Source organism: Heliangelus exortis, chromosome 5 (genome assembly GCF_036169615.1).
Source record: "Heliangelus exortis chromosome 5, bHelExo1.hap1, whole genome shotgun sequence".
NCBI classification, from domain to species: Eukaryota; Metazoa; Chordata; class Aves; order Apodiformes; family Trochilidae; genus Heliangelus; species Heliangelus exortis.
In genome coordinates this window covers 3,620,804-3,647,419 of record NC_092426.1, presented here as the reverse complement: position 1 = coordinate 3,647,419, position 26,616 = coordinate 3,620,804, and the positions used below count along the sequence as shown (strand labels likewise).

At 48.5% G+C, this 26,616-nt stretch overlaps 1 protein-coding gene and 1 long non-coding RNA gene across 6 annotated transcripts in view; one reads left to right on the top strand and one right to left on the bottom strand.

Moving 5' to 3' along the window:
* The window catches only part of SAMD4A (sterile alpha motif domain containing 4A), a 105,192-nt gene that overhangs the window by 42,880 nt on the left and 35,696 nt on the right, over positions 1-26,616 (bottom strand). The window lies entirely within an intron of this gene.
* On the top strand, positions 6,078-7,680 carry LOC139796799 (uncharacterized). The gene is made up of 2 exons (XR_011726153.1): positions 6,078-6,855; positions 7,525-7,680. It is a non-coding gene; the product is annotated as an uncharacterized lncRNA (long non-coding RNA).

Genomic DNA, 26,616 nt, shown 5'->3' with positions numbered 1-26,616 from the left:
CTTCATCTGATTTATCTGTCCCTTCTCTCTCCTACTTCTTGGCTGGCTGCCTGGAAGGTGAAACCCCATCTTATTTTCTCCCCTCCTCCTGCAGAGGGATGCCAGGTTTTATCAGTGCCCTTGGGACAGCACAGCCAAACCCCATCTCAGCACCCTCAGTGGGGAGAGATGCAGCAGAAAACCCCCAAAATATTAGTTAAAAAAAAGGCACAAGATGCCCTGCTAAAAGGAGTTGTTCCCACTTGTACACAGGAATTCTGTAGCAAAGCACATGCAGAAAATGCACAGCCTGGTACAAACCAGGTGAAGGGGAGGAGGAGGATGAAGGAGTCAGGAGGCCATGGCCTGGCTGGACTCATCTTCCTTGCATGGAGGGGATGAGCCTGAAGGTCATCACTGGAAACACACAGGATGGTGCCAGAGCCACTTCTTGGGAAACCTGCCTGAGATCTCCAAGAGATGGTAAAATCAGTTGGAAAAGATCCTGAGGATCTTTCAATCAAATTGTTCACCCAGCACTGCCAAGGCCACCCCTGCCCCATGTCCCTCATCCCCACATCTCCAGGGCTCTGAAACCCCTCCAGGGATGATGGGGACTCCAGCCCTGCCCTGGGCAGCCTGGGCCAGGCCCTGACAACCCTTTCCAGGGAGAAATTCTTCCCCAGCTCCAACCTAAACCTCCCCTGGCACAACTTGAGGCTCTTTCCTCTTCTCCCATCCCTTGTTCCTTGGGAGCAGAGCCCGACCCCCCCTGGCTCCAACCTCCTCTCAGGGGCTTGCAGAGAGCCAGAAGGTCTCCCCTCAGCCTCCTCTGCTCCAGGATCAACACCCCCAGCTCCCTCAGCTGCTCCTGGGCAGACTTCTGCTCCAGACCCTTCCCCAGCTCCATTCCCTTCTCTGGACACACTCCAGCCCCTCAATCTCCTTCTTGTCCTCAGGGGCCCAGAACTGAGCCCAGGATTTGAGGTGCAGCCTCCCCAGTGCCCAGCACAGGGGGATGATCCCTGCCCTGCTCCTGCTGCCCACACCAGGGATGGTCCCAGCCAGGATCCTGGTGGCCTTCTTGGCCCCCTGGCTCCTGTTCAGCTGCTGTTGACCAACACCCCCAGGTTCTCTTCCTCTGGGAACTTCCCAGCCACTCTGTGCCCAGCTTGGAGCATTGCCTGGGGTTGGTGTGACCCAAGTGCAGGACCCAACCCTTGGCCATGTTGAACCTCATCCAATTGGCCTTGGCCCATTGACCCAGCCTGCCCAGGTCCCTCTGCAGAGCATCCCTACCCTCAGGCAGATCAACACTGCCACCAACCTGGTGTCACCTGCAAAGGGACTGAGATTTGAAGGTTTGAAGTCACAGCCCCAAAAGATGAGGTGATGATCCAAAAGCCCGTGGCTGGTGAAGGGCCAGATGCCCTTCCCTGGCCTGGCCTGGGCAGAAGCTGTTCTCCTTCTTAGCCAGCAGCAGGATGTGCATAATTAAACAGAAACGGAAAATAATTAGATCTGAAAGAGATTTGGCTCTCTCTGAGATGGGGCAGAAGGTCAGGCTTAATCCTATCTGCCAGAAAACAGAGATCTGGGGAGTGAGGCACAGGAGGAGGAAAGCTGGAGCTGCCTCTGGGAAGGGGGAGAGAGGCTGGAGGTCCTTCCAAAGCTCCTCTCTACCCTCTCCCCAAACACAGGAGCCCTGTTTCAGCTCTTTACCAGGCCCTCCTGGACATCTCGGATATCTCACCATTTTTACCAGAACAACTCCTACAGTTAGTTAGGATCTGTCCCAGTTTTGGGGTTCCACCTCCCAGGGTCCCAGCAGGCTCCCTGTAGGGGTGTAGGGGGGTCACAGGCAGAAATCACACCACAGCCTCATGAGTTCCCCTTCAGGCTACTTCAAGGATACCTGATCCCTCCTATCTCAAGGCTTTAAGGCCAGGAAGACACTGGATGCTCTTTACAGCTACCCAAAAGGAGGTTGTAGTGAGGCCCTGACTAGTGACAGGACAAGAGGTAGTGGGTTCAAGTTGTGCCAGGGAAGGTTAAGATGAGATATTAGTAAAAATTTCTTCACTGAAAGAGTGTTCAAGCATTGGAACAGGTTGCCTAGGGAGCTGGTGGAATTGCCATCCCTTAGGGTATTAAAAAAATGTGTAGATGTGGCACTTTGGGAGAAGATTTAATTGTCAAGGTGGTGTAGGACTGAGAGATGGACTCCATGATCTTGAACGTCCTTTCCAACTATGATGATTCTATTGATTTGCAGATGGCAAATCTGAGCACAGAGGAAACCCCAAAGCCAGAAACTCCACCTTGCTGCTCCAAAACTCTCCAAAATTCCCTGTCCATCCCACTGCTGTCATTGCACTGTCATCTTTTGGCCATGTGACAAGAAACTTCCTAAAGACCCAGTTCCCATGCCAGCCCCATGACCTCCCTATGGGGAAGAAACGGTAGCTGCTGAAGCAGAAAGTCCTAATTTTCATTACAGGACTTTTTCTTGGGTGAGAGACTGAATTTAGGTGGGATGTGGAACTCCCTTGTAACACAGGGTGACTGACCCAATCCTATTTTGCTGCTGTACAGCAGAGCTGATGGATGTGCAGGGTGCCTGCAGATAAATATAGCACCAAATATAGCCGGGCCCTGCTTCCAAGGCTGAGTCCCATGCTACCCCCAAGCCTGGCTTGAGAAAGAGGTGACATTTGTCAATTTAATAAGCACTCATCACTTCTCTGTCACCAATCTGCTTAATCCCTCCTGGATCCCTGCAAACTGCTAATTGTTTTCATTGTCTGGTGGCAATGGATCCTCCTCTAATGCTGCACTGCCTGAAGGACTTTCTTGCCTTTGAACTTGCCTCCTAACTGATGACTGAGTTACTTCAACCACCACATGGTTGCTCCTGAAGCTGTTAATGATGATGGACCAAGAAAAGTCAGTTTTCCAAAGGTAAAACCACCCTGGCTGGCTGGACAAAGACAATGCCTGGGGATGTCTGATAAAACCAAGGCACGCAGCACCCTGCTGCCTGCATTTAGGAACCATGGAGGACTTAACTGCCTGGTTTTTTTTGTCTATTTTTGGTTTTTGCAAGCAGACCTCTGGTTCCCACCTGGAAAACACCAACCCTGCCCGAAGGAATGGCTGAGAGGAGCTGTCACACAAATGTGTGGGTCTCACCAGGTGAGGTGTCTGCAAAAAATAACAGCAACGCATGGTACCTTCTCAAGTTCTTTAAAGGAGCCCAGAAAACCCCAAAACAAGAGAAACCTTTTCAGTCTGAAAGCAGAAACTGGGTTATCCTCCTGGTTTTGTGCACAATTTACTGCATTGCACAAGTGAAGCAGACAAATACATTGACTGAGGCTTGGACCAAGTGGGTGAGATGAATGATGTGTAATTTATGAGCTAGACAACAGCTTATCATGAGCAACAAGGACATCAATTAATGACTGAAAGTGTTTTTAAAACTGCCTAAGGATTTTCCATGTGACAAAGGGTATGTTCAAAGAGCAGGCTTGCTACCATCCCTCCACAATCATATATCAGTGCATTTAAGGGCTCCAGTTGTCAGTAAATTGCTCTTAAATTACAGTTTTATTATACCCTTTTTCTCCAGTTTAACAACATTCTCCATAAAAAGTTCTCAAAAGCCAAGTCAGATCATTTGTCCAAGTCAGAAATGACTAAAAGTTTGATGTAGGGCACCCATCAGAGCACCTTCAAAGCAGGGCTGAATGGACCAGCACTCTCAGATGTCCTTGGGGGGGGGAAAAACCCACATTTCTGTACCAAGAAAACACCTGCTCTCCAATGTTACTGGAGACACAACCCTCTGCAAGCAGCTCAACCAAAGATGAACCACAGTGTGTTTCCAAATGAAGGGATTTCAATTATTATTTGCAGTAATTAGCATCTGCATGCTGACCTGTTCACAATACTTTGTTTGGGCCAATTGACATCACTCTTTTCCTCAAATCAGCCTCACTCAAGAGGCCAACATTAAAGAAGACAAAGTCAGAATGCTGTTGGAAACCCTCCTTGTACCCCATCCAGAGCACATCAATACCCTCCCTGTTGAACCTGGCAGCCTTCTCCCTCCATGAGAGGCCAATTAGTAGGAATTTCAGCATGTGCCTTTTCCTTATTGCCACCAACGCCAATTAATGGAAAAAAAGCCTCCCCCATAAAGGTTATTGCAGACCTGCCAAGTGCTCAGCAAGGAGAGGAAAGCTGACACTGTAAAATGAGTGAACCTGCTCCTTGTCTCACCCAAAGCACAGAATCCCAGACTGGCCTGGGTTGGAAGGGACTTTGAAAATCATCCAGTTCCAACCCCCTGCATGAAGAATTTCTTCCTCATATCCAGTCTAAATCTCCCTCCTTTCAGCTTGAAACCTTCCCCCTGATCCCATCCCTCCCTGCCCTTGTCCCCAGTCCCTCCCCAGCTTTCCTGGAGCCCCTTCAGGCACTGGAAGGTGCTCTAAGGTCTCCCCATTGCAGCTTCTCTTCTCCAGCCTGAACACCCCCAACTCTCAGCCTGGCTCCCTGGGGGAGGTGCTCCAGCCCTTGGATCACCTTTGTGGTCTCCTCTGGACCAACAGCTCGATGCAAAAAGGTGGCAAAGACAGCCAAGGAGACACCTGTGATGTCTGTGAGCACATTTATGGCTGCAGCATGGTGTGTGAACCCCACCAACCACCCCCTGATACCTTCAAATGGGTCTGAATTTATGGTTGTGCTAGAGCTGACCTCAGCATGGGGCAGGAGGACCTAATCCTATACTTCTGAAGGTAATGTTTCTTTTCCACCTTAGTGGTTGCTGCAGAGAAGCTCCAAGCAGGAGGTGAGGTGAACAAACCAGGGGGAAGATGCAGGGAAGAAATGCCATAAAAAATGGAGCAATAGGCAGAACAGGTCCTGCAAAAGGAGATGGCTGGGGAAGTCCCTGCTGCAGGACACACTGGTTCCTTGGAAAAACAAAGGAAAGAGCCATAAAGTCATGAAAAGCAAAATGTTTTTTGATCATACTGCAGGATTCAACACTGCTGAATCACAGAGAGCTTCATGAAGGAACAACTTCTCCATCTTTAATGACCAATATCAAGGAGCTCACTGTAAGTTAACTACCTTTTGGCTTCCTAAATGTAACAATGCAACTGTAACCACTGAAAACAATTCTGTCCCAAAACACAACCTTCACAACAGGTTCCCAACATCCCCCTCTGTGCAGTGTGGGTGAAGTCCCCATCCCTGGAGGGGGGGGGGATCCCTGGGGGGGGTCCCTGGAGTAACCTAGTAGATGTGGTGCTGAGGGACATGGTTTAGTGGTGGCCTTGGCAGTGCTGGGTTTATGTGTTAACTTGATGATCATAAGGGTCTTTTCCAACCACAATTCTATGATTCTGAGGAAAGAATGAAAAACATCACAAAAACCCCTCTGGGGGACAAGACATGAGCCCCACTTGACTCTTTGCCCCTCCTTGGGCAGCAAGTTCAGATCTTTATCAGAGGCCACTTCCCTCTCCATCAAGCTCTCCAAAGCAACAGCAGCCCCATCAAGTGTCTGCTTTGTAGCACTGGTCCTGTCCTTGTGGGGAAGAAATGACTGGGAAGGATGTCCCCAGGCTGAGCATCTCAACCTTGGGCTGTGCTTCTTGATCTCACAGCAGGGACAGCGTTAGCAAGAGTTGGGAATTTTGGCACTGAAGCCAGCCTCAAAGACAACCCTTGCCCAGATCTTCATATCCTGTGACCCCAAACAGGCTGATGAAACCACCCCAAAGGGGAGCTCAGAGCTCTCCATTCAAGCTGTACACTCAAAGCAGAGCAAAATGCCCAATATTTTGGTCAGCAGAAGAACACCCTCCACAAAACATCGCTTAATTCATGTTGAGAGCCACAAAACCAGACAAGCCCGGCTCTACTGTGCTGCAGGATGAGTAGAAAGAAAAAAAGATATTCACATTTGGGACACTATTTTCCCCCCTCTACCTCAGGAGCTTGCCAGGGCTGCAGTTATTAGGAGGCTGTTTGTACAAACCCAGGAGCAATATATTTTTAGCTCTGGAGAATCGCATGGCACGAGCATTAAGCGTGATTCTGCAAACAGCAACAAGAGCAGGGATTTTTCCTGCTCAAAATTGGCTGCAGTTGCTACGGTTTTCAGCCCAAAGCAGACTTTCAGGAAATTCAGAAGGAATGAGAGAGCCTTTTTCCATGACATATTAAATACCGAGCTGCAGTACACTCCATTTTCACACCGTGCATCTGATGGGAGGTTTTATGGATTTGTTTTGTTTGCAAGGGAGCGTAATGCCATGTATTATCACAACACTCCCTAGCAACGTGGCTTTTAATTTTCTGCAGAGCTTTGCAATGTTGAGAGCATCTCAGTGACTCAGAACAAAGATGACATGCTGGGAGACCTTATAGGAAGCCCCACAGGTGCCAAGGAAACCTACATCACACCTACAGCGGTGTTTGAGCTCCTCGACGTGACGTGGCCGACACTGGCGTGCAGGACAGCTTGGGGATGGATGAGGTCCCACCTCCTTGCTTCTCACCCAAAAGGCCAAAAGGAGGACAAACACTTGGTAGGCAAAACAACCAACCTCCCACAAAAGCTGTTCTGAAGAGGGAAGCCAGCCTGACACCAGACAAGAACTCAGAGTGCTGGTTTCTCTTTACTTGCTGGAGCAGACAAGCTTCTGGACATCAGGGGGATCATGTTTCCCAGCCTCAGATGAGGAGGATGGTTTTTTTGAAATATGAAGCTGCAGGAAAATAGTAACTGGGTCCTACCTGAGAAGAGAGAGCATGCAAAACTGCAAAAGGACTATCAGCAGTGTTGGACACCATCAGGTGAGGCGTTTCTCCACCTCCACCCACTGGTGTAGGAGAGCAGCAGAAGGCAGGAGCACCATCCCTAGAGGGTGGGTGGCAGGAAGCTATCACAGAAGAAATGCCACCAAAATGCTGCAACTTGGGAAACTGCTGCTCCTGGGCTGTAAGGGGAGGAGGGGAGGGGAATCCATCAGCCCTTGGGCATGCCAGGAGCAGACAGATGTATCAGAGCAGCCGTGCCAGGTCTGATGGACAAAGATGTCCCGACAAGATCCTGGGTCAAGTGGCTTTTGTTGGCTGACATGGAAAGTTGGTTGAGCTCAGCCTGCAGAGGCAGCTTGGCCCATGACAAAAGGATGGGTCAGCAAGGATTAGAAGTTTAATTAAACAGGGGGCTGCTGATTGCTTCCAGAAGTCCCACCACTTCTTGGAGCTCGTGAGCTCAGCGATGGCAAAACTGCTGGTTTTGCTGCTTCTGGGATATGAGGCTACAGGTGGGAAATGAGTTCACTGCCTGCTTTCACTCAAGCTGGGGTTATATTGCTCAGAGGCCTCTGCATGCGCTGAAATTCAGATTTTCAGTGGAATTTCCTAGGATGAAGGAAGCCAAAGAAATAAAAAATGTGATTTCGGTATCTCTCCTTTGAACCTAATCCATAAAAACGCCCAAATCTTCCTTGCTTTCAGGGAGGAGACTACAGACACAACCACAGGCCCAGAGGAAATACTCCTCTGACTTCTTAACTTCAATTGCATAAAGCCTTTTAGCAAGAGCTGAACTAGAAATGAAGATAAAGTTTCTTCAAAGGCTAAAAAAGCAATAAAATTATCTGAATGTTGTAACTCTGTTGCCTAACATGGATAAAGGATTTAGAAGGGGGGAGGAAGGGGAAATAATACTAAAAATAAGTTATGAAGGGTATGTAAGGTATTGATATACAGCACATGGTTGAAACTGTTAATCATTGAACAGATTCCAGTATAAAAATAAAGAGACTGAAGCTGCACATCATGGAGGAGTTGCTCTATTTATAAACTTCTCTGTGCAAAGGGCAGGCAAGGGCTGGGACAAGCAGGCAGCAGAGGCAGAGGGCGACTGCTCCAGAGCCTGTACCTTCAGGGAAAATAAGCAGGTTTTATTTATTTTTATTTTTATTTTAAACCTTAAAGCGTTGTCAACCGAACCAAGTTGTCCAAGAGCTTGTGTGCCCCAGCCATGTGAGCAGCATTTACAGCTCCTGCATGTGACAGCTCTCCCAATTTAGCCAGTAACTGACTCCCTCTGACCTGTAATAACACTGCTCCCAAATTAGAGCCCTCAATTTGACTTGGCTTCAGTCCTTCCCTCCCAGCGACATAAAGCATCCTTTCCCCCACCCCCTCCCCAAACATTCATAATCCTGTCCTTGCACCCTGCCAACTCAAACTCATATTTAGCCTTTTCCTATATATATATATATATAGTTATCTTTTTTATTTTGAGGGAGGGGTTGTGGAGGGACGAGGGGGTGCAGGCAGAGATGGGCAGGGGAAAAAAAAACACACCACCACCCGGCGGAAAAACACCAAGAGACAAAAACAACAACAAAATCAGACCAGAAAAAATTCCAAGTTGGTGACATTCAGCTGGAAAAGCTCAGTGACTCACATGCAAATAAAATCTGCCTAAATTCACTGCTGCATGACGCAGGCCACTGGCTTCGAGAGAAAAAAAAAAAGGGGCCAGGATGAAATCATCCACAATTCAATCGGAGCTCGGAAGGCTGCGAAAGCGACGGCATCGGCGCAGCTCCCCCTGCTTCCCAGGGCACACAAAGGAAGGGAGCTGAGTGTTTCCCCTCCTCCCCACCAACACCCCGTGCCATCAGTCATCCCCAACCATCAGCCATCCCCAACCATCAGTCATCCCCATCCATCAGTCATTCCCAACCATCAGTCATCCCCAACCATCCGCACGGCTCCTCCGGCATCACACGTCGGCGCTCGGCTCCAGCAAGCTGCTCACTAGCAGGAGGCTGCTGCCAGGTTTTTAATGGGCTTTTCCTGGAATACCAGCTCAAAAAGAAAATTATAAAAATAAAGGTGGTTGTGTAGGAAGGCAAGCCCCCCCCAGCACCAGACAGCAAATTCTTCCAGAGGTTTCTGCCCTTGTCCTGCGCAGGGTGGTGTGATTTGCTGTAGGATTAGTGTTTACAAACCCTGGACTAACTCCAGGCCCCCTCCAGATCCCGTGAGGAGGGGGAGAAGGATTAAAATCTGAGTTCTTAGGTTTTCCTCTTGCATTACAATGGTGCTTTTAAATGTTACAGGTTTTCAGATCCTGTCAGAAGCCACACGACAGGAATGCACGCGCAGTGACCCCCAAAGTGGGACTGAGGCACAGATCGGGGCCCAAGGGGTTCCCCTTCCACTTGGATGTGCTCTGGGATCCAAATTCCTACCCCCCCCAGTGCAACCATTTGTGGGGTCGGGCCATGAACCAGGTCATGGCTCCTCCAGGCTAAAAATAACAGTGAGAAAGGGGGAATAAACTAAAAAAAGGTCATTTTAACGCAGATTGGGCTGCTGATGGGAATCACAGCATGACTCTAGAAAAGCTTCTGGTGCTCCAGCTGAGAAGGGAAAACAATCCATTGAGCAAGGGTTGGCCCCTCTGCACCCTGAAAAGCCTCTGAGCATCTGTCTGGGATGCAGGAATCATCAAATCCCAGAATGGTTTGGGTTGGAAAGGACCTTAAAGATCATCAATATCCAACACCCCTGCCATGGTCAGGGACACCTCCCACCAGCCCAGGTTGCTCCAAGCCCCATCCAACCTGGGCTGAGACACTGCCAGGGATGGGGCAGCCACAGCTTCTCTGGGAAACCTGGCACAGGGGCTCAGCACCCTCACACCAAACTATTTCCTCCTCACATCTCATCTCCATCTCCCCTCTTCCACCTGGAAACCCTTCCCCCTGATCCCATCCCTCCCTGCCCTTGTCCCCAGTCCCTCCCCAGCTTTCCTGGAGCCCCTTCGGGCACTGGAAGGTGCTCTAAGGTCTCCCCCTTGCAGCTTCTCTTCTCCAGCCTGAACACCCTCAACAGGAGGACGGAGATCCAGGCGTTTGGAGTTGCCACAACCAGCAGCTCATTGCACCTCATTTCATTGAGGACAACACAAGGAATCCACGGACATTGGGTTGAGCAGCTCCACATTTATCAAGAAACCAGGTGCTTGAATGTTTATGGGCTTTCCCCCCAGGCAGGGCTGAGGTGCTGGTCCCTGGGGTTAAAGATCCTGCTGCAAGATCCCAGCCTGAGCTGAAGGCTCCTTGTTGCTTGCTGGCTCTGACCTGCAGTGGCTGCAGAAGCAGGGTGGTAGCAGGTCCATAAAAGGTAAGCAGGAGCTGAGAGCCTCTGCCAGCCAGCCCACATTTGCTCCAGAGGAATCTGCACCTCCCAGGAAAAAAAAAATAAAAGAAATAAAAAATAAAAATAATACACAGAGGTCTGCAAATGGGGAAAAGCTGAAACCACCTGCAAGAGGACATCCGACAGAGCCCGGGCCATCTGGTCAGCCAGCCTGGGCAGTGACACTGCCCTCCCTTTGCCACCAGACACTAATTCCTTTCATCCTGCCTGGCCCTCCACTGGTGTAATTTTAGGTCTGTGAATAGGCCCTCAAAGGCCCATCTGCCTTTGAGATGCTCGTTTATTTTTGGCTAAGCCCTCCCTTTCACCACTCCCTTCTTAAAGGAAGTCCAAATTGGGCACTGTTGGGAACGATGTTCTTCGTCCAGTCCTCTCATCACCCATCCTTAACCATCCAGAGCATGCTCTGTAATGCTGTCACTCATCAAATTTAGGGGGGGGTGTCATTATCTTCAAAGAGTTCTTGCAAACACTTCTCTGCCTTAAAACCCCAAAGCAGTAATTACTCACTTCTCCCTGAATGTGGTGGGCTCGGTCCAGTACCCTGGAACTCGGCCCAAGACGACCTCAGCAAAATTCAAGGGGGCCAAAGTGAAGATAAAACAAACTGGTTCCTGTCTTTGGATGCTGGGGGGTTGCTACCATTGCTTCCTGTCCCACAGCAGAGATGGAAATGGTAAAAATAAAAATCAGCGTTGGAACCGCAGGGGCTAAAATATTTTCCAGGTATTAAGAGGAAATGCAATGCCTGGAGAAAAAGGAATTGTAAGGAAAGTTTGGCTTTTATATACATGAAATGAAGGGTCTGAGTGTGAAGAACGTGCTGCTGGTTGGGGTGAGTGTGTGGACACCCACGAGTCACAGCTGCAAACAAAAAGGCCCCAAGAACACATTCAGACAGTGGGGAACACCCAGCGTGCCAGGGGCTCATCCACCTCTTGGGATGAAGACTGAAACCTCCTCCCTGTGGCACCCAAAGGTGTCCAGGACTGCTCAGGAGGACTGCAGGAGGTGTGGGCTAATGGGGTGATTTTGTGCATCTGCCAGCCATCAATCATAGAATCCCAGACTGGTCTGGGTTGGAAAGGACCTTAAAGATCATCAGTATCCAACCCTCCTGCCATGGTCAGGGACACCTCCCACCAGCCCAGGTTGCTCCAAGCCCCATCCAACCTGGGCTGAGACACTTCCAGGGATGGGGCAGCCACAGCTTCTCTGGGAAACCTGGCACAGGGGCTCAGCACCCTCACAACAAACTATTTCTCCCTCACATCTCATCTCTCTTCCACCTGGAAACCCTTCCCCCTGATCCCATCCCTCCCTGCCCTTGTCCCCAGTCCCTCCCCAGCTTTCCTGGAGCCCCTTCAGGCACTGGAAGGTGCTCTAAGGTCTCCCCATTGCAGCTTCTCTTCTCCAGCCTCAACACCCCCAACTCTCTCAGCCTGGCTCCAGAGCAGAGCTGCTCCAGCCCTCCCAGCAGCTCCAGGGCCTCCTCTGGACTCACTCCAACACCTCCAGCTCCTTCTGGCCTTGGGGACCCCAGAACTGGACCCAGCACTGCAGGGCAGTCTCACCAGAGCAGAGCAGAGGGGGACAATCCCCTCCCTCAACCTGCTGATTATGCTGTGATGATTTTCCCTTTTTTTGTTAATATTTTCAGAAGTATCTGGGATGGGTGGGAAGAGGACAGCCCCCCAGTAACCCTTTCCCCAACAAATCATCTTCTTGCACAAATGCAAAACTTGTGTACCTCTCCCAAGACTTTTTTTGTTGTTGTTGTTCTTTGTTGGTTTTTTTTAAGATGAGAAAGACTATGGTCTGGTCTGAGGTTGGACCTGGTTCTCAGCTCTCTGGGAACCTTGGAAGCTACATGGATGTTGAGTCTATAGCTGGAAAACAGCATTAGACACCAGAGAACATCTGTGCTGGGGTGACCCTCTTGCTGCATGCACCCCAAACACAGAGAGCGAGAGCCTGTTACACTACCAAGCTTCTCAGAGACAAAATGTAGCCAATACTTTGAAAATAAAAATGAAAACTTCTGTGCAATGCTTGAGGTGTAAAAATCAAGGCCTTGCCACAACTCTTTGCCCTGCAAGAACCTGGGGAAACACCTGGCTGCCCATTGCTTCAAACTCTGCAGCAAATAACTGAAAAAAACCCCACAATTTAATTGATCTGATCAGATCTCAGATTCGACAAGAATTCCTCCCTGGGTAAAAATCACTATTTTGCTTTGGCTTTAAAGTACAATGAAGAGAAAACTGAGATAGCTTGGCTGTGGAGCAGGGAGGAGCAGAAAGGCCCCAAGGGTCCCAAGCAGAAAGATCCCAAGGGGAGCTGGGCAATGCAGACACCCACCCCTTCCATCCCTTCCCTTTCTGCTGTCCCATCACCCAGTGCAAGGAACTTGACCACAGCCAGCAGTGAGTCCCCCAAAGGAGAAGAATTTCCCAATTCCACCCTCTTTGATCTTGCCCTAAACTGTCAAAGAGAAGTCAGAGGAGAGATGGGGGCTGAGTCGGGGAGGACAGGAAAAAATCTGTGTGTCCAGGATAGAGATCTCCCAAGCAAAGTGAAAGTCCTGTTTTGTTTTGTTTTGTTTTTTTTTTTTTACAAACCAAAAAAAAATCACCAAACCCAAACCAAAAAAACCCTGAGCCTTTTAGTCAACCTGTTATCAGCTTATAGCAGCACAGTGGTACCAGCACTGAGCTGACTCCCTGTACCTTTGCCAGCTGTAACAAGCACTCCAGAGGCAGAAACACTGCTTTAAAATGCTTCTTTCACAAGAAATTCAGTGCTGCCCGTGGCTGGCACGTCAAGGCAGCCAGCTTGTCTTTCCTTTATAACCAGCTTCACATTTTGCTTCTTTTTTATACCCATGAAACGCTGCGGGCCCTTAAAACAAAGAGCCACATTGTTCCTGCAGAATAAAACTGCTGTTCCCTCAATTTTTATTTGTGTTTCACAAAAACATCTCAGGAGCTGCAAGGCTTCGTTTGAAGTGGAGCTAAAAGGATTTGGTGGCACCTCAGTCACAACTATTTCACCAGGAAGGTTTCCATGATGCTTTTTTCCCCAGTAAACACAACAAGACGTGGCTCAACGTGGACATTTAAGTTAAAAGAACAAAGAATCCTTGGAATTACACATCCCTGCTGTTCAGCTGGTTGGTTTGGCCATGCATGGTGCTGAAGGCATTGGTTCTTCTGCCATAACTGCTGCTGAGCATGGAAGTCCCCAAAATTATGCTGAGGAGCCAAAAAAAAATTGTATGGTCCTGTTCTGCTACTGTATAGAAAGTATTGGGGATATTTGGCAGCAGCTGATGCAGCTCCAGGAGTTAATGGTGGCCCAAATATTGGTGTTATCAATGCTGAGCACCAGAATTAGCATGGACAGCAAAGGAAGAGAGTGAAGATCATCCTTAAATACCCAGGGAAGTATCAGAAGGCTCTGGTAGGACAATGTTTTTTGTTTGATGTCAAATGGATATTTCACACACTATATTTTTGAGCCTCAGGACTGGTGTAGAAACCCAACCACTCTCCAACCTCTGAGCAATGACAACTTCAGCACTTCTCAGTGCTTGAAACCTGAAAAGCTTTTACCAAATGACCCAAGTTTTGAGTCAACCCAAAATCCTTCTTCCTCCCCCTCTCTGGCTAAAAGGTCCAGTTTCAACTACCAAAATACCACAGGAAGGATCTGAGATTCCATTTTCTTGACCAAATTCCACAATATTTGGGAAGATGCTGCCAACAAAATGGAAACCAGGTATTTCTGCAGAAGGAGAAGGGGGGAGCCATTTTCCTGCAGAGGAAAATCCCCTTCTGTGCATCTTTGCTGTTTTCCCCTGCAGGGCAACAACACATTGGAATAATCCACATGGAAATATTCAACCTACACTACTCAGAAGTGATGAGCACGAGAAGTGACAGCATTTCTAGAAGCTGCTGACCCCTCTTTTCCCCTCCAGGCTATTGATCAGCAACCATGCTCCTCAAGCAGCTCGGAGCTGATCTGCAGAGACGTGGTGGTGAACAAGCAGAGATGTAGTAAAGGTGGAGAGCCACACAACACTCTCTGGGGTTTTGCAGGGGGTAAATCCTGCCTCAGCACTCCTGGCAGTTCAAGTTGTCCCTACAATGCCTCAAGGCCTGATCCCATCCCTGCAAACAGTGAATGAAGGGAGAGACCTGCTGGCTCCTTTAGAAATGGTGCCAGAGGCTTCTCGTGGCTAGAAGCAAAGCTGGAAGAACACAGTAAGATGATGAGGAAACAAAAAAAATACAGATGTACTAGTGGGAGTAGGAGCCTACATGCTGCAGGGCTACCATGGGGAAGGTCAAGGTGTCACAACAGGGTTCAAAGCTGCACCAGAGGAGGTTTAGACTGGACATCAGGAAGAGTTTTTTACCAAGAGGGAGGTCAAACACTGGAACAGGCTTCCTAGGGGGGTGCTCAGTGCCCCAAGGTTATGGTTAAGAGGCATTTGCACAGTGCCCATTAAAACATGCTTTAGCTTTTGGTCAGCCCTAAAGTGGTCAGGAAGTTGGGATCAGTGTGGGTCCCTTCCACCTGAAGTCTTCTCCTTCTCTTTCTCTCCTCTCTCCTCTCTCTCCTTTTCTCATGCAATCCCATGAAGCTGGGCTCTGCTGCAGCCAGGTCTGCCCTACAGAAGGACCTGATTGCCAAATACCTCCAGTAATTCAGCCTGGCTGGAGAGATGCAGACTGCACCCACACAACATGGAAAAGCCAGAGAAAGGCTTTGCTGTGTTGCAATAGGGCAACAGCATCATCCCACTCAGAGCTGCTTCTCCACCCTCCATCTCAGGGGGAGATCAGGTCTGCATCTCAGTTCCCCATGGGGAAAGAGAAGCTTCAGCACTTCCCACTCTGAAGGGATATTTTCAATTTCTTGGGTATTCCAGATCTCCTCCATCTCTCCTCATGGGATGTGAAGGGTTTCCAGAAGTCTGAGATATCATCTGTCTCCCCTGCCTTTCCATGGCATTTCATGGCTAACATAAACCCAGTCCAGTATTTCATGTGGAGAGCTGCTGTTGCAGTCAGCAGCCTTTCACTAAAGCCTGAGGACCCTTCCACCAGCTACTCCAAGTTTGCTCCTGGAGGAAGAGAAACACCTTAAGTAGAGGGAACTGGATGCTGATATCTCCTGCATGCTGGTAATTCTGTAAAGAAAAGTGCCCATGTGAGGAATGTTCCCAAAGCTCTTGCTCCTCTTCTGGGCTACTTCCCAAATGACACAGCAAGAGGCTTCTTAAAGGCAGAAAATTAGACACCAGCAACAAACACCCTGACCTGCCACTTGCCATGGTCCCCTTGCTGCCAGGGAGGACACACACGTGGTCACCCAACTACAAAATGCACTCCTCAGTGTGAAGAAGTGTGACAAGAAAAGCTGCAAAATCAACAGGGAGAAGTTTTATATGGAAATGCAGCAGGAGGGAATGCTATTTCCAGAGATGCTTCTCCAGCAGATTCTGACAATTGCATGAAATTACACCAGCTTCAGCAGGACCAGCCCGGAGCAGCACGGGGAGGAGGTGGGAAAGGCTCTGGTTTCCCAGTCCCACCAAATGTCCCAACAGTCCCTTTCCAGGGGAGGTTTAGACTGGATATTAGGAGAAATTTCCTCCCTGAAAGGATTGTCAGGGCCTGGCCCAGGCTGCCCAGGGCAGGGGTGGAATTCTCATCCCTGGAGGGATTTCAAAGCTGTGTAGATGTGATGCTGAGGGCCATGGGGCAGTGGTAGCCTTGGGAGTGCTGGGTGAACAGTTGGACTTGATGATCTGAGAGGTCTTTTAGATCCAAAATGATTCTATGATTCTGTTCAATTCTGAATATCACTGGGGGAAAACTGGGAAACAGTTTTGGGGGAGAGGTGACAGACGCAATGAATTCCTGGCTTGATAAAGCCACCAATGCCAGGCCATGCTCAGGTTTCAGACCTTATAACAGCCACCACTGTTTGCAGAAGAAAGTTATTTCAGGGTGAAACTTGATCAGCTCTCAAGGCAGCCAGGATGAAGGCTGGGAGAGGCATCTTGCTGCTCTCCCCGGGATGCAGCTGCCAGGGACCAGCCCAAATCACAGCGCTGGCACAACCTCCAGCCCCTCTCCTGCAGCCTGAGTGCTGCTGACACCAACCTGGATGGGAAGAGGAGAGGCTGCTGAATGAGGGGAGAGGGAGAGGAAGAGGAGAGAGGATGAGGAGAGGAGGATTATTTATTTTCTCCCCCAGGTAGTGCTCAGCAAACCATCTGCAATAGCAGTGGAACTGAAAGGCTGCAGCTCACCAGCACCTCCTTCATCCTCAGCCCATTTTTTTCTCTTTTTCAGGTACTTTTAACAGGACTTGAAAGCTTTCTGTGCACAGGAGACATTCATCTCACCAGTGGAAGATGAGTGGCTGTCCCTGTCCTTCCTGCTGCCCACCTTGACACTGAGGTTGCCATTTCCAACTGGGAGGTAGCACAATGACTTCCCACAACACCAGATGAAGGCAGAATTGGGTTAAAAAACTATTCCCCCATCCTCAACCATCCCATTCACTGTGTCAAGTAACAGCCCAACAAGCTGGTGGAGGATCTACCATTTGCTGGAAGAGAAGGACTGCACGTGTGGCAAGGAGGGAAAGGTGGGAAGGAGGTCTGGGATTTGAGAGAAGTGAATAACATTCAAATTCTGGGGAAAAAATAAATCATAGAATCGTCTGGGTTGGAAGGGACCTCAGAGCTCATCAAGTCCAACCCTTGATCCACTCCCACTGCAGTTCCCAGCCCATGGCACTGAGTGCCACATCCAGGCTCTTTTGAAATATCTCCAGGGATGGAGAATCCACCCCTTCCCTGGGCAGCCCATTCCAATGCCTGATCACCCTCTGGGTAAAGAAATTCTTTGTAATATCCAATCAACACACCCAACCTCTGAGAACATTTCTACCATCTTCTTTTGTTTGAGACATTTTCTGGGTACACCCATGACATGGGAGGTACCCAACAGCCCCATCAGCTGCTGTCTCCTGTGCAAAGCTGGCATTAAATGAGCTTTTTCTGGCCCTCTCTGTAAGGAAAGGTTGGGCTCTGAGAAGCTTCACCCCAGGGAAAGGCAGCACACTGCCCTCTCTCCCAGCACCAGGGATAACTGGGTTATAGATATGTGGCCTGACCATAAAAAAACCAGTTTCCTGGAGGCTTCTACCACAGCCTCTAATTCTGTTGTGGTCTGGACTGCATGAGCTGCTGGTTTTAATATTTTGGGATCCTGAAGCAAGGCAAACTCCCTGCAAGTCCCAGTGGTTTTCTTTAACTCTTCTTTTCTTGAAGGCACATTTTGCACACTGCTGCAGAAGAGATGCACAGCACGGGGCAGGAGGACATCAAGGTGGCTCTGGGACACCACTGGGTCCTTTCATCATCTGGCCTCTCAGCACACCCTTTCTAACAGACTTGATGGGGCTGCCTGAAAACACAGTTGCTTCTAATCTCCATTTAGGTGAAGATCAAGGGAAGTTACTTTTCATTATGTAAATATGTCTGGTATGAATATAAATTATGGCTTGGCATTATTCGTTGAGATTAATGAAGCATCCTTGCTCCTGAAGATAAAACAATGGTCCAAATTGCTTGTTCAGAGTTTCTGCATTATTCATCTCTACCATCACTCTTGTATTTGGCTTCCACTTAGCAGCACCCTCCACAGTGGGCTACTCCAGCTCAGGATGAGGAGATCCACCTTCTTCTGGACAGTTGAAGTCCTCTGGGATTCTCCAGATGAACAGGGCTGGGACTTCTTTGCAGAATTTCTCCCCTGATAGCTCTTAGCCTTTACAGTGGAGGTTTTTTTTTTCTCCAGAAGGATTTTTCTGGGCAAAACCACGAGGGAGGTCAAGCTGATGCTGGTGATGCCAAACATGTCTGAGAGATGCAATTCAGTTTTGCAACCTGGCCACCTGCTGGGTTGCAACACCACAGGTTGGCTCCTGGTCCTTTTCTGACCGTGGATCAATATGACCCAGAAAAACCCTGAATGATTTGTACCTTCCAGTGTGAAACACCTCTCCACCTCACATAGTAAAGACCCACGAAAGCTCTTGAGATCAATGTGACACTGGTGCTGGGTTGTCCTTGGGAGCCCTCAGTCCTCTGGTACCTTCTTTGCTACAGTCTGATGCTTGGGGACTCTCTGGGCACCTTGCAGGGCAAGTTTTTCCAAACTTCTACAAGCAGAACCAGAGTATAAAGTACCATCTGATCAGTTAATTTGTGATTTTGATGAAGGACATGTTTGTCATTTCTTCCTGGGTTATTTCACAAGCTTTGTGGCTACTATTATGCTGCAGGCACCTTCACAGCACGTGGGGTGAGGACTTAATGGGGAAAAAAAAGCTCTGGCAATGTAACTGCAGACAGCTACTGAGATCAAAGCTGTGGGCACCAACTGCCTTGAAACTTCAACACCAGCAGGCAACAAGACCTCACCCAAGAGCCAACAACAGGAAAGTCAAAGAAACTTGCTTTTCATAAACAAAATCTAGCCCAGGAGATGAGGAGGGAAATCAAACATCTCAGCTTGCCATTGAATCTCCCAAAATAAACAACACATCCACAGTATCAACCCAAAACCTTGCTCATCCTCTCTAGCTATTGCCACCTCAGCTATCTGAATGCTGGTGTCTTCCAGTGAAGTGTCTCATGGCATCTTCATCATCCTCACTGCATTACTGTAGCCAACCACAACTTCTGTATCAGCCAAGACCCCCTCTTGCTAAGGGTGTTATCATAAAGGACAGAAAGATAACTCCAGCACCAAAGATGCAGGCTTCACAAAAGAGCTCCTCAGGACCATGAGGAGCAGCTCTGGAGAACATCACCTACCAACAAGCACCCAGGGCAGCAAAATTCACACCTGCCACAGAATGATTTCCAGTTATGACAGAGAAGTCTGAGTCCCCCACGGTCCCACCCACAGGTCCTGCAGAAACCACAGCTCCTGGGGACTTGCCCTCATCTTATAATGAAAGGTCAGCTTCCAAAAAACTCAGAAAATCAGTGAAACCTGCATGAGTTTAGGGAAAAATTGTTTATAATGAGGCCACCAAAGCACTGGACCAAGGAAAGAGGACAATTTTCCTCACAGGAAGAGTGTAAGAGCAGAGAAGACATGTGTCCAAAACAGAGCACCACTACCAGTGCAGAAAGACAGGGAAGTCATCTTGATGCTCTGAGCAGTCAGAATGGGCCAGGTCTCCATGGCCAGCTCCATGTGGCCCAACACAACTCATCTGATGGAGTTGCCTTTATCTCATTGTTACTTTTAATATTATCTTCTAGCTTTCAAAGTAATGATGAGACAAAGGCAACCCCATCAAACAAGCCATGTTGTCCCACACAGAGTTTGCCTACACCCCATTCCAGAGGTTTACATAAGAGCTACCTCCAGAAACTTTACCTAGAATATGAAGATAAAAAACATTCATCAAAAAACCTCAGAGTTAAGCAGTTCAAGGGGCAGCTGCTCTGCTTGTTCCTTCTTGAGGATCCTGCACACATCAACTGATGCTCCCCCTGCAAAGAAAGGGAGGACTGCTAAGTCTTCCCATGCCTCTCTGCCAAGGAGAATTAAATTCCACTCCACAGAGAGGTGCAGAGATCCTGCTGGGCTGGGCTGGGCTGTGTCACTACACCTGCTGAGAGAGTTTCTCACCTCCAGCAGTCGAAACCACGTAAGCTGGTCAGATGCTTACAGTCAACAAGCTTCCCCACCTCCTCTGCAGTTCAGCAAAATGGTTTCAGAGATCCTTTGTCTAGAACAACAGCTACGTTCACTTAAAAAAGCAAACATGTAGGAGAAAAAGTGCCTTTCCTGAGCTTCCTGAAGCAGGTGGGTTTGTTGAGAAGGCGGAGGGCTGGTGGGAAGGAGAGTCGTGCTGAACAGCTACAGTAAGTGATAGGACTGAACATCTCAAAGGCTGGAAAAAAAAAGCTTTAGAAAGCACTAGCTCCCACACTTTCATGTAATCAGATACAATGCTAGCCAACAAAATCCTGGGTTTAATGGCCAATCCAAGTTTTCCTTGGCTGGCGGACAGAATTTGCTTTCTGTTTTTTAACTCCAGCATAAGTCGCTCCCGAGAAACAGATTTTTTGCCTGCATCATATTTTAAACAAGTCAATAAAAATGTGATTTAGAGGAGTTAGTATTAAAAGGTTGGGGTGAAGTTTTTTTCCATTTCTTATTCCTGAGCAAATGTTACACTCCCATCTATCTGTCTGGCATGTAGAAAGCCTGTCTAGAGCAGCTCCTCTGGAGTCTGTGTGATCCTCCAGGGATTTAGGACTGATTTTCCATCACTCTGAGTGGATATATCCTGGTTTATAACTACCTTATTGATATGCTCTTTGTATCATGCTGCCCTTTCCCTTAAGATCTTCATGTCTGCACAGGTAAGACAGCAGCTTGCAGGTAAGACTCTACATGGAGAAAAAAAAGGTGTCCACACGAGATGATTTCAACTATTTGACAGGAAAGGGATCAGAGCTCCCAATATTAGCAGCCTTCAAAAGAAAACACCCATTCCCAGGGCCCAAGGAGAAAAAGGGTAATGACAACTCGACAGCTTTATCAGGTAAATGGTTTTCAGGCAGGCAATTGTCTGCAAACACTGAGCATAAATATGGAAGACCACCATGATTAATGGATGTTAAACCAAAAAGGGTTTGATAAGTGCAGTCTCAACTAATATATCTCTAATACAGGGATGTACTTGGAAAATCAGGTGAGGCACCCAATGAAAAGATAATTCTAAATATCTAAAGACAGAGCATGTTTGTAGTGTAATATATTCTTACAACACAATAGCACAGGACACATTAATACATTATTAAAAAACCCAACAGGTTGCTAGGAACCCTCTTATTTTTCATTTGTATTTTATAACCAGCCATCCATGATCAGGGAAAGGACCTCCAGGACCAGCAACCTGGCAGGGAAGCCCACGTGGCTGTCAGTGGCTGGGCAGGAGGTACAGCAAACACATGAGCCCAGGGCTAAAAATACACTTTATCAGGGAAGGATAAGAATAGATGGGAAGCATGGGGTGGGGGGAGATGGATGAAGTTGCAATAGGATTTTGTTTTATCTTTTCACACCTACTGAGGGCTAGGAAAGACCAGTCCTATGAGATGAATCTGGGTGCTTGGCTCCATGCAATCCTCCTCAATCCCTAGGGAATGATGAGTGCCAGCAGCAGTGGGTGGACTCACTGCTTCTCCCAGCTCCACCAGAACCACCTGTGGGACCAGGCTTCTCAGGGCATTATTGCTTTAGACTCATTTTGGTACCTTTTGGAAGCAAAAGGAGCATCATGGCTGTAGCTGAAGGGTTTCTTGTGATGCTGTGCTCCTCATGGGGAGAGGAGCTCACCTGCAGGAGCATCAGTGAGTGCCTTCCCTGGCTGAAGGGATCAAAAACCCTCTTGAAAGTAAAAAGAGTTATTGATCTGCTTGTTACAGTGTAGGGAGGGGAAAAAAGTACGACCTGTCTAGAATGCACCAGTCTGAGCACAGAGTGTGAAGAAAGGTCCCACCAGGAGGTAACTTCATAGAGAAGAAACAAAGAGAGATCACAGTCAACAGAGGGTAACCTAAGGGCCTGCCATGAGGTTGTAACATCCTGTCTTCTCCCCAGAAAGGCAGCAGCATTTTCAGAATGTGCTGAAAACATTTTCAGAACATACTCCACTCTGGTGAGACCTCCCCTGAAGTGCTGGGTCCAGTTCTGGGGTCCCCAAGACCAGAAGGAGATGGAGGTGTTGGAGTGAGTCCAGAGGAGGCCCTGGAGATGATCTGAGGACTGGAGCTGAGAGAGCTGGAAAAGAAAAGGCTCTGAGGAGACCTTAGAGCACCTTCCAGTGCCTGAAAGAGCTATAGGAAAGATGGGGGCCTGGAGTGACAGGAACAGTGTGTTAGAGGGGGAAAGGTTTTAAGATTAAAAAGGGAAGATTGAGATGAGACATGAGGAAAAAATTGTTTGGTGTGAGGGTGCTGAGCCCCTGTGCCAGGTTTCCCAGAGAAGCTGTGGCTGCCCCATCCCTGGCAGTGTCTCAGCCCAGGTTGGATGGGGCTTGGAGCAACCTGGGCTGGTGGGAGGTGTCCCTGACCATGGCAGGGGGATGTAACCAGATGGTCTTTAAGGTCCTTTCCAACTCAAACCAGTCTATGATTTTGAGACAAGGCTGGAGCCCAGGCAAGAAATGCAGCAGGTCTGGGGCAAGATGCTGCTCATGCCAGCTGAAGAAAATAAACCCACCAAGGAACCACATTACAAGACCAGTCAGAGATCCATTTGATGTGAGGGTGAGGAAGAGCTGTGCTGTGGTCATTGACTCCAATTGGCTGAATTAAAAGAGTAAAGAGAATTTTACAGGCAGGGATCCCTGCACCCTGGCCCATAGCATCTACACTGGTACCTTGTGGGGACATCCCCAACTTGAACTGCAGGCAGAATCCACCCTGGTAAGGTTAATTAACACGACCAGCTAAATACCCAAACCCCATCTCCAGCCTAAATATCTCCAGCCTTCACTCACAACCCTTTTGTGTTTTTAAGACCAGCTACCAAGTGCTGCTGAACCACCCGTGTTGTTTTTTTCCCACAGATGGATCGATCCCGCGTGTCCTCCTGGATAAAATAAATAGATAGAATTTCCTTAATCATTCCCCCAAAGCCAGCTACCATGAATGCTTCTCCCAGGTGCACTATCTGCTGCCACGGGACTAAGAGAGGGATTTATCCCCCTTCCCCCAGGCAGTGAATCTTTTATTCATCATTTTATCCCTGGCCCCAGAGGCCCCGACCTCCCGCATCGTCGGCAATGATTCCATTCAACAGCTTCCTCCAAGGAAGTTCTGCTTAATATGCAAACAGGACAAACCAACTTTCCTTTCAACTTCATCAGTGCTTAAATGAGGGCAGGTCACTGTGGGGCTCCAACTTGCTGGGTCTAAGGACAAGGAGGGAAGTTTTATAAGGGGATTCAGTGATAGGACGAGGGGTGATGGCTTTAAACTGGAGATTTAGGTTAGACATCAGGAAGAAATTCTTTGCTGTGAAAGTGGTAAGATCCTGGCCCAGGTTGTTCAGAGAAGCTGAAGTGCTGAAGGACTGGAAGTGCTGAAGGACTGGAGCAACCTAGTCTAGTGGGAGGTGTACCTGTCCATGGCAGGAGGTCGAAAATGGATGATCTTTAAGGCCCCTTCCATCCCAAACCATTCCATGATTCTGTGATTCTCTGATTTATGATAAATATGCTCCTTCTTTCAATCACAAACCCAGCAGGTCCATCACCCTGACATACATCTGGCTCCAGATGGGTGTCTCCAGCAGCTGGTCCTCTCCTAGCCTGCAGCAAACACACTGGTTTTGCCACAGGGGAATTTATTAAGAGACTTGGAGAGCAGAGCACTCCTATCTTTTCCCACCTTAAGGGATGCTGCCTCTGTGCAACCTTGGCATCAAACTGTGCCAGCATCACTGCTCGTGGAAATTAGGGAATCAGAGAGATGTCCAAAGCAGCACTTGAGATGTGAATTAGGGAGATGTCCAAACAACCAGGCTGCACAGGGATTTGTGTTGCATCCATGCTTCCTGGCAAAGAACCGAATGCCACTATCAGAAGGCGAGCGAGGAGATGGCAACGAAACAGGGCTGGGCTCCCTGTTTTCTCTCCCCTCCCACCCTTTCTTCTTTTAAAGTGCCTGAAAATAGAACATTTTGTGATGGCAGGGAGAAGAAAAAAAAAAAAAAAGAAGAAGTAGGTCAATCAGCTAATAGGCGGGAGTTAAGAGAAAAATCGCGGCGCTCACGATGGGCTAAAAACGGCGCTGATGCGTTGCCGAGAAGGAATATAATTAAGAGGCTTTTTAAAGCAGCACTTCCCCACCCCAGCTGCAGAAATCACAGCTCACACTACCACTATTGCTTCCACCTCATGGAGCAGGAATGCGCTGGCGTGCCGCAAGCTGGCTGAAGAATGCGGAGTTTCCGTGGGCCGGGAGAAGATCCCGAACGGCAGCGGTTCCCGGCATTCCTTGGCGGGTACATCACTGCTATCCAGTTAGAAAGCACGGCGAAGGAGATCTGGGCTGGGGGTTGGAGGGGAGGGGGGAGATTATCTGGAGTTTTGATCCTCTGAGTGGAGCCCGGTGGGTAAGTGAAGGAAAGAAATATTTAAAGATTAATTGGATGTGAAGGGGGATTTCTTGTCTTCCCGCGGATGGTCCGGGAGGACCTCTGACAACTTCTCAGAGAAGGAGCACACCTTTCCGCTGCGTTGGTTCAGGAATGAGCTGCTTGGAAGAAAACTCTCCCCTTAATTAGGTGCAGATGGTCCCACTGGAAAAGGCAGAGGACAGGGCTGGGGAACTGCTGAGCAGAGTTCTCCAGCCTCACGTTATGCAAGGGGTGACACCGGCAAACCCCCTGCCAGCCCTCAGACCCCCACCACCAAACCCAAACTGATGCCTGGAAAAGGGAATTTCCTGGCTTCTCCCATGGCTCTACAGTGACCCAGCAATGTCCTGTGTCCCTCAAAGTCTGCTGAAGCCAAAGGGCTGCGAGCTTGACCTGCATCCTTAGGCTTGACTTGCATCTCTGCAGCTCTGGAGATCAGGCAGATAACTGGGATGAAGCCATCACCCCGTGTCCAAGGACAGCGTCAGCCTTGGGAAGTATCTCTGGGGACATCCCCACCCACTCCACTCTGCTGGAGAGGAGCAAAGTGGATGAGTCAGATTCAGAAAGTTCATTCCCTCGACTTCTGCTCCTTGCTATAATTATCCTTTGGGGTAATTAGATAAGCAGTCCTTCCTTTCATCATGCCATAGTTAAACTGCAAGTGGTACCATCTACCCTGGGGGGGCTGTCACCCAGAGCTGGTGCACTCCTACCCCACAGCTCTACCCTACTCCTACCTCCTTACCCATCCCGTGGTGCCAGCCTGTTTCATCCCAAATTTAAAAAGCCATTGGGACCAAGAAAAAATGCACGGTGGCTGGAGGTGGGAGGGGGAGAGGAAAAGAGAGAAGGACACAAAAGGAGAGGCAGGGAGAGCTGCTCCTCTTGAGAAGCTGCTGTTGGTACAGCAGAGGATTAAAGCCCAGTTATCCCAGTTTGAGATATTCCAACTCCCTCTAAATATCCCAGAGAGGAGATGGAGCACTGGGCGTGCCAAGCCCCAGCAGCTCCCTGCTGGAAAATTTTGGCTGGTGCCTCCCCCTCCCTGCACACAAACCCCTGCTCTCCCTCTCTCTCAGGCATGCACGGGGGGGTGGGGTGGGGAAAGGGAGGGAGAGAAGAGAAAAAACCACAAGCAAATGTTCTGGTGGAGTATTTCCCCTCATCAGATTTTCGTACTTGAGATTTGAATCATATTTAGGGAATTTAAAAAAAAAAAACCCACACAGACCTTTCCCTTGCACTAGAGGCAGCTCCATCAGGATGTGCTGCTCTCCTTCAGGTGATACCAAAAAATAACCCTCCTTGCCAGAGATTAAATAAATAGGAAAATAATTAAAAGTTACTTGTAAATTTACCTGCTATTTCAATGCAAAAAATAATCGCAGTAGATGACACATATTGGGAAACTTTTGAGACTTTGACCTTTAAATTAGCAGCTAGGACAGACAAGGATCCCTGAGGACTGCATATACATGCAAAGGAGCTCCAGAAGTTCTTCCCAACCCCCCACAAACAAACCACACACCTCACTTTTAACAAAACAAGGAAGAATTAAAAAAAAAAATATCAGTTTTCTTCTTGATTCACATGTTGGGGATAGGGCAGATGCTTCAGTGAGCATTAGGCACATTATCCAACCCTACACCACACTCTGGGAGATTTTATTTCATGTGGACTCCCAGCTGAATAGGAGGAATGAGCTCTCTCCTTTAACTTAAAAAACAAATAAAAAAAGGAAAACGAAGGATTAGATTCCTAATTACTGTGAGGAGCCTTTACATTGCTCTGCTGATGAAAAAGAGCACGGGGCAAGCGTGCAGAAGAAATCCATTTATCTTCTTCCCTCAGCCAAAATAAGATGATTCAGCTTAAAACAAAACAAAAAAATTCCTTGTATTGAAGAGACAAACAAATCCACTTCGTTGCAGAACGATGCAGGGGATTCAAACCTTATCTCTGGAAAATTGGTATCAGAGGGTAACAAACTTGATGTGAACATTTCCATCCTGCCTGCCCGGTGGTAGCTGTAGCTGCACAATGTTTCCAGCGCTTTGGAAAAATAGTTTCAGGTTCTGCTGCCTCTATCTTGGCACCT